Source organism: Gossypium hirsutum, chromosome A10 (assembly GCF_007990345.1).
Source record: "Gossypium hirsutum isolate 1008001.06 chromosome A10, Gossypium_hirsutum_v2.1, whole genome shotgun sequence".
Lineage (NCBI taxonomy): Eukaryota > Viridiplantae > Streptophyta > Magnoliopsida > Malvales > Malvaceae > Gossypium > Gossypium hirsutum.
Genome location: NC_053433.1, coordinates 104,476,985 through 104,491,050, shown reverse-complemented (window position 1 = coordinate 104,491,050; position 14,066 = coordinate 104,476,985). Strand labels below are relative to the sequence as shown.

The following is a 14,066-nucleotide window of genomic DNA, read 5'->3' as shown; positions in this document are numbered from 1 at the left end:
ATTCAGCTAACACTTTCCCACTCCTTTGTGTAATTGCTTTCACATGCTCTTTTGGATTGGGTTCGGTGTTACTAGGTAGACTCCCTGGTGGTCTTTCTGAAATCATCTTAGCCAGCTGTCCCATTTGTTTCTTAAGCCCTTGAATTGATGCTTGCTGATTTTTAAGTGTAGTTTCAGTGTTCTAAAAATGGGTTTGCGCTACTAAAATAAACTTTGTCATCATCTCTTCAAAGTTCGGCTTTTTCTCTTGCTGGTAAGGTTGTTGTTGGAAGCCTGGAGGGGGAGGTGGTCTTTGATTCCCTTGGCCTCCCCGTAAGAAATTTGGGTGGTTCCCCCAACATGCATTATAAGTGTTACTGTAAGGATTATTTTGAGGTCAAGGATTATTACCCATAAAATTCATTTGCTCGTTCTCCATGTTCGGGCCGTAGGGTGGGTATTTTGAATTGCTCTTTCCACCTCCACTTGCATCACATTGCATTACTGTATGTACCTGCGTAGAACTAAATAAACCATCAATCTTTTTATTTAAGAGTTCTACCTAATTTGAAAGCATAGTAACCGAGTTGATGTTAAAAATGCCGGCTACTTTTGTCGGCTTTGTGCTCATGACTTGCCACTGATAATTGTTCAGTGGCATCTCTTCTATGAACACATAAGCCTCTTCGGGTGTCTTATTGTTGATGGTTCCACCGACAGCTACGTCGATCATTTATCTAGTTGAGCGATTCAAACCGTTGTGGAAAGTTTGAACTTATAGCGAAAGAGGTAACCCATGGTAAGGGCACCTTCTTAATAAGTCTTTATATCTCTCCCATGCACCATAAAATGTTTCTAAATCCATCTGCACAAAAGAAGAGATATCATTCCTCAATTTAGCCGTTTTAGCTAGCGAAAAATATTTAAGTAAAAATTTATCGGTCACTTGTTCCCAAGTAGTGATTGACCCTCGTGGTAACGAGTTCAACCACTGTTAGCCTTATTCCTTAATGAAAAGGGAAATAACCGAAGGCAAATGGCATAATCAGAAATGCCATTTATTTTGAAAGTATCACGGAACTCTAAGAAGTTGACCAAATGAGTATTTGGGTCTTCATCCCGCAAACCATCAAACTGAACAAACTATTGAATCATTTGTATAGTGTTAGGTTTCAGTTCAAAATTATTTGTAGCAATTGTAGGTTTAACAATACTCGATTCAGCCCCCGTTAAATTAGGTTTAGCATAGTCGTACATAGTATGAGGAGTAGGATTCTAATTCACTGGATTTGTGGCAACCATAGGAGGCAGCAGATTATTTTGATTTTCAGCCATCTCCTCGGTATTAGTGGTGTCATCCTCGTGCTCTTTCTCTATATACCGTAATCTTCGCCTTATTTCTCTACGATTTCTACGAGCTGTGCTTTCAATTTCGCTGTCAAAAAGTAGAGGTCCTGACGGGTTTCTTTTAGTCATAAACTATAAAAATCTGCCAGAAGTAGATAAAAGAAAAGTTAGTAATTAAAATAAAAACAAAATTAAATTGCAATAAAAATAAAAATGGCTAAAGTAATAAAAATTAAGTGTTCCTAATATCTTAGTCCCCGGCAACGGCGCCAAAAACTTGATGATTGCTAAACTAACTAATAATTCGACTAAGGCAAGCGCATCTATCGAACAGCAGTATAGTTATGGTGAGACTGGAAATATCGTATCCACAAGGACTAAAAGTACTAGTAATTACTATCTTTTTATTATCTAGCCTAAAAATTAAAGGGATGTTTTTAAACTAAGATAAACTATCTAATTAACTAAGAACACGACAAAGATTAAAGTTAGAAAATACTTTTGGAAAACCAATGAAGAAGACAATACCCAAGGAAGAATTCACCTAGACTTCACTTATTACTTTTGAATTAGACGATTTATTCACTTGACTTAATCCGTAGAAATCCCTGATTTATGTAAATATCTTTCTCGAGATTAAAAACAACTGACTCTAGGTTGATTAATTGAAATCTCTTTCTAATTAAAGCCCCTATTGTCGCATTAATTCGATCTATGGATTCCCTTATTAGATTTGAGTCTAATCCGACAGATTTATGTCATCTTATGTCTAGGATTACATGCAACTCCGCTTAATTATGAAGATCTACTCTTAAACAGGGACTTTTGCTCTACTGAATAAGCACATCAGACTTGAATTAATGTAACGCCCCGTACCCGAGACCGTCGCCGGAGTCGAACACGAGGTGTTAACGAACTTAATTCCTTAATTAAACAGCTCAAACAATTTATTTTAGAATTTCTACATAAGCTGTCTAACTGCGTCACAGTCGCTTAAAAAATCATATATCGAGTTCCAAAACTCGAAACCCAATTCCGTAAATTTTTCCTGAAACTAGACTCATATATATATCTACTAATTGTTTTATAGAATTTTTGGTTAGGCCAATTAGTACATTTTATTATTTACTTTCTCCCCTATTTCAGGGTTCGACTGCTCTGACCTCTGTGTATTACGAATCAGATATGTCCCTGTACAGAGTTTTAATGATTATACCGTTTGTTTCTCTTAAAACTAGACTCAATAAGGATTTCATATATGTAAGGTAAAACTCCAAATTATTTTTTTACAATTTATAGTAAATTTTTAAATTCAAAATAGGGGATCCGGAAATCACTCTGGCCCTATTTCACAAAAATTTAAATATCTCGTAAAATACAACTCCTTTATTTACTCTGTTTCTTTCATATGAAAATATATTCAATAAGATTTAATTCTATATCTCATTAACTATCTAAATCCATTTCTACTATTTTTAGTGATTTTCCAAATTCACGTCATTATTGCTGTCTGATACTGTTTTAAAGCTAATTTCACCTTTTTCATGATTTCCATGGAATAACTAGCATTTAGGCATACATAACACCAAACATGTCCTTGATTAGCCATTCCAACAGCTAATCATTATCAAGCATTTACATACCATTCATCAGCCAGATCATAAGATCATACACACAAAATGGCTACGATGCTATACATGCCATACTCAAAATGAAACGTCTAGTTATACCAAAATAATCCTTGTGATAGTGTGCCCGGACCTCCGACGTACTTTACGATCCCCGAGTTAGCTTGAAAAAACTATAAAAAGAAGGAAAATAAAGGGGGTAAGCATTAAGCTTAGTAAGTTTGCATGCAAATAAATAACAACATTCATAAGAATTATCTTACTACTTGGCATGATACTACTTAATGCAACTTCATTAATTGTCATAGACATATTTTAAACTTCTTCACTTACTTACTTAAATACTTACTTACTTAATCAAATTTATTAATACATTTTACTTACCTTTTTCCTTATCAAGCATACATGAACATTATGTACTTACCTTTGCTATTCTAGCATGAACTTGTCTTACCTTTTTAGTATAACTCGTCTTACCTTACCTTGATATTCTCTTTAAATTTTCCCGTTGAACCACTAGGAATACTAACCACTTGGAATACTAAGGATACGCAGGTACCTTACTGTTGCCATGACTTGTCATGGTCTGACGTGGTATCCTTTTGAAACTTACCATTGCCATGTGTAACACCCCGTACCCGAGACCGTTGCCGGAGTCAAACACGAGGTATTTACGGACTTATTTCATTGTAAAACACAGTTCATTTAAAATTTCTAGACAAGCTGGCTAACTGCGTCACTGTCACCTTAAAATCATATCTTGAGTTACAAAACTCGAAAACCAGTTCCGTAAATTTTTCCTGAAACTAGACTCATATGTCTATCTACAATTTTTTTTATAGAATTTTTGGTCGGGCCAATTAGTACATTTTATTAGTTAAAGTCTCCCCTGTTACAGGGTTTGACTACTCTGACCTTCATGCAATACGACTTAGATATCTTCCTGTACAGGGCTTCAATACTTATGCCGTTTGTTTCTAACGAAACTAGACTCAAAAAGGAATCTATACGTATATGGCATGACTTCTAATTATCTCTGGTTAATTTATAGTGAATTTCTAAAGTCAGATTAGGGGATCCAGAAATCGCTCTGGCCCTGTTCCACGAAAACTCAAATATCTCTTAAAATACGACTCATATGATCGTTTCGTTTCTTCCATATGAAAGTAGATTCATCAAGGTTCGATTAAATAATTTATTAACTATTTAATTCCATTCATACTATTTTTTGTGATTTTTCAAATCCACACCACTGCTGCTGTCAGCATCTGTTTTTAAGGTAAACTTTACCTATTTCATGGTTTTCCATGAATCAACTAGAACTTGTCATACAAAGCACCAAAATGATCATGATTAACCATTCCAATGGCTAATCGTTACCAAACATTTCCATACCTCTCAATGAACAACATACAAAACGATTATAATGCTATGCTCAAAGTATATATATAAGCCATTTTCGCATGGCTATCCAAATTTATACAAAACCAAAGGGTACATGACCAACAACAAAAAGGGTAGTCCTATACATGCCATTTTCAGAGTTCAACCAAAAGTGTACCAAAAGGGCTTTGATAGTGTGGACGACTTCGACTTCGACAATCCCGAGTCCGATAGCTGACGAACCAAAATCTATAAAACAGAGAATCAAAGAAACGGAGTAAGCATTTAATGCTTAGTAAGTTTTGTGCAATGAAATTAGGCACAATTGAAGTATAGCATTCATATGACTAAACGGATAATTTCATATGCACATATTCTCACAATCATACCTACTTCACATTTCCAACCCTTATATTCATACATAAGGAATCAACTTGACTAAAAGCCGGAAGCTTGTTAATCGATTGAGCGAATACTATTTAGAAGGAATCAATTATTTCAATGCATATACGAAACATACCTTATCATTGGGATTTTACGAGCGTATTAATTGAAATTATTATAGCAAGATCGCTCATTCCCAAACCAAGTACCTTCGGGATTTAACCGAGTATAGCCACTCGCTCGAATGCCTTCGGGACTTAGCCCGAATATAGTAGTTCGCACAAATGCCTTCGGGGTTTAGCCCGGATATAGTAACTCGTACAAATGCCTTCGGGACTTAGCCGGGAATTAGTAACTCGCAACAATGCCTTCGAGACTTAGCCCGGAATTAGTCACTAGCACAAATGCCTTCGGGACTTAGCTCGGTTATCATCCGAATATTCATGCACATATCAGTAAAATCAGGACACATCTTTATTTCATTTTCATAACTAGAATTCAAACACAAGTCAATTATTAAGCATTCCCATTTTCGACTCAATAGCCACATACAAACAGCATGATTTGGTTTGCTTTGTGACATGAGATCTATGCACATACGGCTACCCATCATACGTATAGACTAATTAACTCAACATATAATTCAAGTAGAATCATTATATCACCGTATATTAGTTATGATTATACGCCATGACTTAATCAAATCGTAAACTAAGTTTCATTACTCGAAAACTTACCTCGGATGTTGTCGAACGATTTCGACGGCTATTCGATCACTTTTTCCTTCCCTTTATCGGATTTAGTTCCCCTTTGCTCTTGAGCTTAATTTAACAAATAAATTGATTTAATCATTTGAACATCAAAAAGAGAAACTCAAGGTACTTAACCCATATATACATTAGTCATTAGAGTCACATATATATGAAATCATGAATCAACTCAACATATTAGCCCACACTCTCTTTTAGCCGATTATCTAAGCCAAGATAAAAGCATCAATATGCTTGCCTCTAACCGAATACATGCAACACCAATCTACCTCAAGTGGCCGAATATGCATGTCTATGTTGAGGCCGATTATATGCTTAATGCTTCCTACAAATATGGTTACTTGTATTGACTACATACCATTTCGTTTCAAGTTCAAAACTCGGCTAATACACATATATACACTAATAATCAAATACTAATATTTGCACTTCACCTTACTAAAAATTCTCATCTACTTCCTACCATGGCCGAATGCATCAAAACACCATACCATTACAATTTTGGTCATGGGTTAAACAAAGAACTTAATGTCTAACTCAAAAATGCTAAAAAGAAAATCCAAGAGTCATCAATCACCATCACATGTATCATTACAAAGCTTCACACTTAGCATGTAAATGACATCAACACAAGTCCACCTTAGCCGAAACTTAGCTCATCTTCATGTCTCATCACCACAACATCAACCACCAACCAAGAAGGCACCACCCATGGCCGAATATCATCTCCATCTCATAGCAAAGATTTAGACCATGGGATAGGTAGAACTCAAGCTAACAACTAAAAATATGCATGAATCTCATGGAACAGCATCAACATACCTTAGCCTAGTGAACCACCATAGCCGATTTTCTCCAAGCTCTTTTCCCTCTCTTTCTTTCTTCTATTCGGCCAAGTTCACAACATGAAAACTTTTTTTTTTCTTCATCATTTTTCTTTTCATTATTTTATTACCATGCTCCTTATTTTATCATTTCTAACATAAACCATTAACACAACATGTTTATGACATGTTTTACCCATCACACTTTGTCCACCCTTATTGTCATGGCCGGCCACTACAATTAAATGGGGGAAATTGACATGCAAGTCCACCCCTTTGATTACATGCACTAATAGATCCTTATAGATTAACCTATCACATTTCAAAAGTGTCACACATAAGTCCTATTAACTAAATTCACATGCAATTAACTAAATCAAAGCTTAAAACTTTCACACATTCATATTCACATATTTTAGACAATAATTATCATATTCAAATAATTTGGTGACTCGGTTTAGCTATCCCGAAACCGCTTTCCGATTAGGGTCACTTTAGGGCTGTCACACCATGTATCAACATGGTCTTACATGGTATCCTTGCCTTATGAACTCACCAATGCCATGCCTTGGCATGGTCTTACATGGGACCTTTGCCTTATAGTAACTCATCAATGCCATGTCTTGACATGGTCTTACATGATTTCCTTGCCTTAGAGACCTTACCAATTGCCATGCCTTGGCATGGTCTTACATGGTATCCTTGAACCCTAATGTCATGACATTTGTATCCCACACATTCCTAAGGTTCAACTGGGACTTTCTGAAATTACTTCTCCGTCAATTCATGCTTGAGTCTTCTTTGAATAATTTCATAAAATAAATATACACATGCTGGAAATTAACAAAACTAACATAAAATAATAGAATATTGCATTTATTTACCGCAAACTTACCTCGAAACAGAATATAATCAACTATATCGATTTAGTCCACTATCTTTTTCTTTCCCCGGTCTAACTCTGGATTTTGTTTTTATTGATCTATAATAAAAAAAATAGCTTATTTAATACTCACATTTATTAAAATAGTCCTTGACCCAAACTTTGGCAAAATTACATTTTTGCCCTTAAACTTTTACATATTTACACTTTTTTCCCCAAGGCTCGTAAATTAAACTTCATCCTATTTTCTTATGTTTTATGACATACTGATCATTTTTTCCTTCTATAACAACATCAAATTCACACTCTAACATGTACTTATGACTATTAGGTATTTTTACTGATTAAGCCCTTTTACTCGTTTTCACTTAAAATCGAGTAGCACAAGTTGTCTAACATAATTTAAAACCTTATATTCTATCATAAAACACCAAAATACACAAATTTCACCTATGGGTATTTTTCCAAATACGAACCTTAGGTTGAATTATTGCTAGCATAAGCTAAATCGAGCTACCGGGATTCCAAAAACGTAAAGAACATTAAAAAGGGGGCTTGGAATCACTTACTATGGAGCTTGGAAGCTTGGAACAAACCCTAGCTATGGAGAACCCTTGAAATTTCGGCCTAATGAAGAAGATGGACAAAAATTGGCTTTTAATTTTGTTTTTAATTCATTTTAATAACGAAATGACCAAAATGCCTTTAATTAAAAACTATGGTGTTTTATTTTCCTTTATGTATTTATGTCCAAACTAGTATAATGGTCTAATTACTATCCAAGGACCTCCACTTTAAAAACCCATTACTCAAAAGTACTTAATACCTTTGTGAACTAGAACACACATTTTACAACTTTTGCAATTTAGTCCTAAATATCAAATTGGACCCTCTATCGATAAAATTTCTAAACGAAATTTTCACACAATCATGCAATCATTCCATAGAACTTATAATGATAATAAAATAAAATTTTCTACCTTAGATTTGTGGTTTCGCAACCACTATTCCATTTAGGCCCTATTTCGGGATGTTACAATTAATATCCTGGAATATTAAAACAAGGATTAAAACTCATAACTAAGAATAAGAAAATATTTATCATATAATTCAAACAATAATAAGATCTGTCTTAGGTTTCATCCCCATTAGGTATTTATGAAGTTTAGTTCATAATGATAGGGGAAAACATCTCAAAATTGGGAAAACAATAAAACATAAAGAAACCCAAAGAACTTCTAAAGAAATTGAATGGAGATCTTCAGTCTTGAAGTAGATCCTATTTCCGAGTTGATTCCGATGGTTGTCTTTGAGTATTTTTGCTTTCTCCTCTGCGTGCCCCATTTGATCATCTTCTAAGGTGTTTATATAGACTTTGGAATGCTTTAAAACCCTAAAAATTAGTCTTTTTTGAGTAGAATTAGACTTGGGCTCGATAGGGACACGGCCGTGTGCTACGCCCGTGTGAAGGTGCTCAAGCCGTGTGTAATTCTGAGTTGGTTTTTAGTTGACACGGTCATGACACAGAGGCGTGTGGCTTATCCGTGTGTCATACACGAGCGTGTAGACTACCCATGTGGAAGTGCCTAGGCCGTGTGAAACACTGAATTAGGCCTATCTTGTCCGTTTTTGGCCCGTTTCTTGCTCTTTTTGCTTTCCTAAACTCTCATGAGTAAAGAATATGAAATTAAAGGATTAGGAGCATCAAATTCATTAAATCTTATGATAAATCATCTAAAAATATGCCAAGCGTAGGGTTAAAATATGTTACATTTGAGATTTATCAATGCATTTATTCAACAATTTGTCATCTATTTTATGCCTCAAAATCAATCCACAACATATCATCTTCTAAGCATTAACTTACCAAATGGCAACTAACTACTTAATCAACCATATAACCATATCAAAACATAAGGCAATTTATACATCATATATTATTCATCTAACACATAATTCAAGCCAACTTAAATGGCTAAAAACATATTAACATTTACATCGTTAACAAGCCAAATCACATGGATAATATCATAGCTCAAAACATACCAAAATGACACTAGCCTATACATGCCATATACCATATATACAAGCTTCAAAAGTACCAACAAATTGATCGATAGTGTGACGATGCTCTTGACGATTCTTGAGTCTGAGCTAGCTTTGGTTATCTATAAAACATAGACAAATAACACACAGTAAGCTTCATAGCTTAGTAAGTTCGTAAATGAGTAACTCAATTCATCATAAAAATATAACACAAGCATTTACACATTACCAAATCAACATCACATTTTCACAAACCTTTCTCATGTCTCAAAACATGATTAAATACCATCTCATTGAACTTTTTCAATATAATACTCGAGTAGGTTTCGTATATACCTGTATCACATCATACAAACCTCTTTCTTAACCATGTCATTCTTTTACCCGTTGAACCATTTTGAAATAGAAGTAGAATTCTCAAGGATCTCAATCGATAAGTACCTATACCATAGCCCGAAGCCAAATCAAGGTAACTTATCTTAGAGTACCTATACTATAGCCCGTGGCTAAATCAAGGTAACTCCTTTATGAATACCTATACCATGGCCCGTAGCCAAATCAAGGTATTATTCGCACCCGAAGTGCCGATATCATGGCCCGAAGCCAATACATTAACCTAATGACATTTCATTAGCATTCTATCTATTTCTAAGGTTCAACCGGGAAGTTTTACTTGTTGATTTCATCTTCGAACACCTCCGTAAAATCGTAATTGCAATTCAAACATTATTCGAAATCTTATAATCACAGTTTATGTGATATCAAAGCATTTAAAATGCATTTATAATAAAATTACCACATACAAACTTACCTCGTACTTGGAATTGACGAATCGGATTACTCGATAACTTTGCTTTTCCCCCAATCTAAATTCGAATTCTTTCTTTCTTAATCTTAATCATAAATTCGAAGGGCCAAACCCTAGATGAATGTAAAAGCTACCTCTTCTTCTTTATTTTCGGTTAAAAAGATGATGATAAAACATAATTTGGTTTTGGTTTTAATTAATATTACTTAAATAGCCAATTTACCATATTGACCCTTAATAAAAACATTTAAAAACACCTAATATATGCCCATTTATGTCCATTCCCACTAAAAATAGTCTATTATCAACATAAGGACCTTTCATTTAATAAGTCATGGCAATTAAGCACTTTAAACAAATAGAATGCAACTTTTGCATTTTACGCGATTTAGTCCTTTCGTCAAATTAATCACTCAACGCTAAAATTATTTCACAAAATTTTCACACATACATATTCACATGATTTGAACACCAAAAATAATATTAAAATAATTTTATGATCTCGGTTTTATGGTTTTGAAATCACTGTTCTGATTTAACTAATACCGGGCTGTTACAACTCTCTCCCCTTAAAGATTTTTGTCCCCAAAAATCTTACCAGTAAATAGGTTTGGATATTGCTTTTTCATAGCATCCTCGGGTTCCCACATAGCTTCTTCAACCCCGTATCAATGCCATAATACTTTCACTAATTATATTCTTTTATTTCTCAGCTTTTTGATCTTACGAGCTAGAATTCGGATCGGTTCTTCACTGTACAATAAATCTGACTGAATCTCAACTTTAGTCGGGGAAATGACATGTGAAGGTTTAGATTGGTATCACAGAAGCATCAATACATGAAATACATTATGAATCTTTTCTAACTCAGATGGCAATGTTAGCCGACAAGCAATTGGTTCGACTCGCTCGATAATTTCATACGGTCCAATGAATTGCGAACTCAATTTTCTTTTTTGACCAAACCGTAATATCTTTTTCCACTGCGACACTTTCAAAAACACTCTATCACCAATCTAAAACTCGATATCTTTCCTTTTCAAATCCGCATAAGATTTCTGGCGATCTGAAGCTGCTTTCAAACTATTGCAAATTACTTTCACTTTTTCTTTAGTCTCTCTAATCAAATCAACCCCTTGAATCTTATTCTCGTTTAGCTCAATCCAGTACAATGGTATTCTACATTTATGACCGTATAAAGCTTCATATGGTGCCATCTTTATACTCGATTGGAATCTATTGTTATATGCGAATTCAATCAATGGTAAATACTTTTCCTACGTGCCTTCAAACTCAAGAATGCAACATCTCAACATATCCTCGAGTATCTGAATAATTCGCTCAGATTGACCATCCATCTGTGGGTGAAATGCGGTACTAAAATGTAGTTTTGTACCCAGTGCATTTTACAGTTGCTTCCAAAACCTCGATGTGAACCTCGAATCTCTATCCGAAATAATAGAAACATGTACTCCATGTAATCTAACAATCTCGGGTATATACAACTCAGCTAACTTTTCAAGTGAATAATTTGTTCGTACTGGAATGAAATGAGCCGACTTTGTCAATCTGTCAACTATAACCCAAATCGCATCTTTCTTTCTTGGAGATAGGGGCAATCCCGACACAAAATCCATAGTCACTCTATCCCGTTTCCACTCGGGAATCATAATCGATTGTAATAAACCAGACGGCACTTGATGCTCAGCTTTAACTTGCTAACAAATCAAACATTTAGAAACAAACTCTGAAATATCCCGTTTCATGCCATGCCACCAATAAAGTTGTTTCAAGTCATTATACATTTTCGTGCTTCCCAGATGAACAGATAAACGACTACTATGTGCTTCGTTCAAAATCATCTGAATCAACTCTGAATTTCTCGAAACACATATTTGGCCTCTGAATCTTAAACAGTCATCGAAATCAACTTGAAATTTTGAATCAGGGTTAGAATCACATTGAGCTCGTTTTGCTAACATTTTATTATTAATTTTCTGAACTTCACAAATCTGCTGTAAAAACAAAGGCTTTGCTTTCAACTCAGCTATAATCGAGCCGTCATCGGATAGAGCCAACTGCGTATTCATTGCACATAGAACAAACAAAGATTTCCAACTTAATGCATTAGCAACAACATTTGCTTTTCCCGGATGGTAGTCAATCACTAGTTCGTAATCTTTTAGCAATTCTAGCCATCACCGCTATCGCAAATTCAAATCTTTCTGAGTCATCAGATTTTTCAAACTCTTATGATTTAAATAAAAATGGCATTTCTCATTGAACAAATAATGTCACCAAATCTTCAATGCAAACACAATGGCTGCTAACTTTAAATCATACGTCGAGTAATTCTTTTCATGTGGCTTCAACTGTCTAGAGGCATAAGCTATAACTTTGCCTTCTTGCATCAAAACACAACCCAGACCATTCAACGATGCATCACTAAAGATCACAAATTCTTTATCCGATTCTAGCTGTACTAACACTAGAGCTTTAGTCAAAAGAGCTTGCAACTGATCAAAATTTTTTTGATATTTCTCAGACCATTAAACTTTACATCTTTCTGAAACAATCTAGTCAATGGAGTCGCAATCATTGAAAAGTTTTTTACAAACCGTCTATAATATCCAGCTAGTCCCAGAAAACTATAGATCTCAGAAACATTTCTCGGAGGCTTCTAATCTATAATCGTAGAGATCTTGCTTGGATCGACTCGAATACCTGATGCTGACACAAAATGTCCCAGAAAACCAAATTTGCACAACCAAAATTCACATTTGCTGAACTTTGCATATAACTGCTTATCACGCAAGGTCTGCAATACAATTTTCAAATGCTTGGCATGCTCGGATTCATTTTGTGAATATGTCAAAATGTCATCAATGAATACAACGTTAAATCGATCTAGGTACGGTCTGAAAATCCAATTCATTAAGTCCATAAAAACAGCAGGTGCATTCGTTAGTCCAAAAGGCATAACCAAAAATTCATAGTGACCATACCTCGTTCTAAATGCAATCTTTGGCACATCAGAGTCTCTAACTTGCAATCGGTAATAGCTCGATCTCAAATCTATCTTTGAAAACATTGTAGCCCCTTTCAATTGGTCAAAAAAATCATCAATTCGCAGTAGAGGGTATTTCTTCTTGATTGTCACTTTATTGAGCTGTTTATAGTCTATACACATTCTCATAGTACTGTCTTTCTTTTTTACAAACAACACGGGTGAACCCCAAGGCGAGAAACTCAGTCTTGCAAACCCTCTGTTAGTTAATTCTTGCAACTAAGCTTTTAATTCTTTTAACTCTATCGAGGCCATTCTATATGGAGCTATCGATATCGATGTTGTTCCTGACACTAACTCAATGCCAAACTCAACCACTCGGATTGGTGGTAAACCCGATAACTCTTTAGAAAACACATCCGGATATTCACACACAAATAGAACTGATTCAATATTCTTTTCAGTCACTTTCATATTCGTTAGTCAATGTGAGTTCGCCGACTTTGGGTAGCGATAACTCAGAGGTTGGTACTGAGGCACTGACCCAGTTAGTGAGGGAAGTGCTAGAGGAAGTGTTTGAGGCTAGGATAGAAGGAATTGGTGAAATGCTTCAGGTTAGATGCGTGGATTGCTGGAAGAAGAGAGATCACAGTTCTCCGAGGTTGGACCCTCGTTCGGCTAAGAATGCTAAGACGCATCTGAGTGATAGCAAAGGTAGTACTAGTAGTGGTACAAGTGTTTCAGGCTGTGAATACTGCTAGAGGCGACATCCGGGCAATTGTTAGAGGAAGTTAGGAGCGTGTATCAAGTGTGGGTCTAAGGAGCATCGGGTTTGAGAGTGCCCTAGATGATTCTGAGTCAGGTATGGTTGGAATATGTTGTTGTGTTGAATTTAGTATAGTGATTGTCTGTGACAACTGGGTATCTACTTCAGTGGTTATGTGTTCTAAGTGTGTTTGTGAGGTCTTGAAGGCAAAGTAAGGTGTGATGGTGTTTTGGGGATCAGA

At 35.3% G+C, this 14,066-nt stretch overlaps 1 non-coding gene across 1 annotated transcript; it reads left to right on the top strand.

The window, feature by feature from the left end:
• The first annotated feature begins 770 nt into the window (after positions 1-770).
• LOC121209003 (small nucleolar RNA R71) lies at positions 771-877 on the top strand. Its single transcript, XR_005904121.1, has one exon. It is a non-coding gene; the product is annotated as a small nucleolar RNA R71 (small nucleolar RNA).
• The last annotated feature ends 13,189 nt before the right edge of the window (positions 878-14,066 follow it).